This window comes from Otolemur garnettii, unplaced genomic scaffold (genome assembly GCF_000181295.1).
Source record: "Otolemur garnettii isolate 467f Iridium unplaced genomic scaffold, OtoGar3 scaffold00102, whole genome shotgun sequence".
Classification (NCBI taxonomy): domain Eukaryota; kingdom Metazoa; phylum Chordata; class Mammalia; order Primates; family Galagidae; genus Otolemur; species Otolemur garnettii.
The window spans coordinates 2,411,857-2,412,468 of NW_003852497.1; positions in this window are offsets into that span (position 1 = coordinate 2,411,857).

Consider the following 612-nt stretch of genomic DNA (forward strand, 5'->3'; position numbering starts at 1 on the left):
TAGCTAACAAATGATGGAGCCAAAATTTAGATCTGGGTTAGTTTGACTCTAAACGCTTCCTCCTAACTACCTAATGCCATACTGCTTCTGGAGTAGTGTATGAAACAATGTTTATTCCAAGAATCCCTTAAAAACTGAACCTTGACACTTTATCTTACTACTGAGTGTTTTATGGCATTTTCAGTACTGCTTACATGAAACATGAGAGAAAAATGTAACCAAAGCAGTTAGGGGAAGGCTTCTTTAAGGGTTTGAACAGGGTCCTACCTACAAAGAATACTGTTAGCCAGGAAGATGATGAACTCATGCACCCATTTGTAATAAATAGTGCACTGAAGAAAGTTTCTGGAGAATTCTGCTGGTATTATGAAGGACGTATTATTCCAACTGTTGAGATATGCCTTCTTCTATTGGTGATGTTACAACCAGAAGTCCCATGGGAAATTCAATCTCTTTGCAGGTATAGTGCTAGAGCTGGTGACAAATACTGTGACAGAATTAAGGTGGAGTAGAATATGAATTGATTTGTTAGAAAGTGTGGACAAGTGTCCTGGCTCTGCCAACTACCTCCTGGGACTTTGGCAAGCCTCACATCTGTATAAATGAGAATGG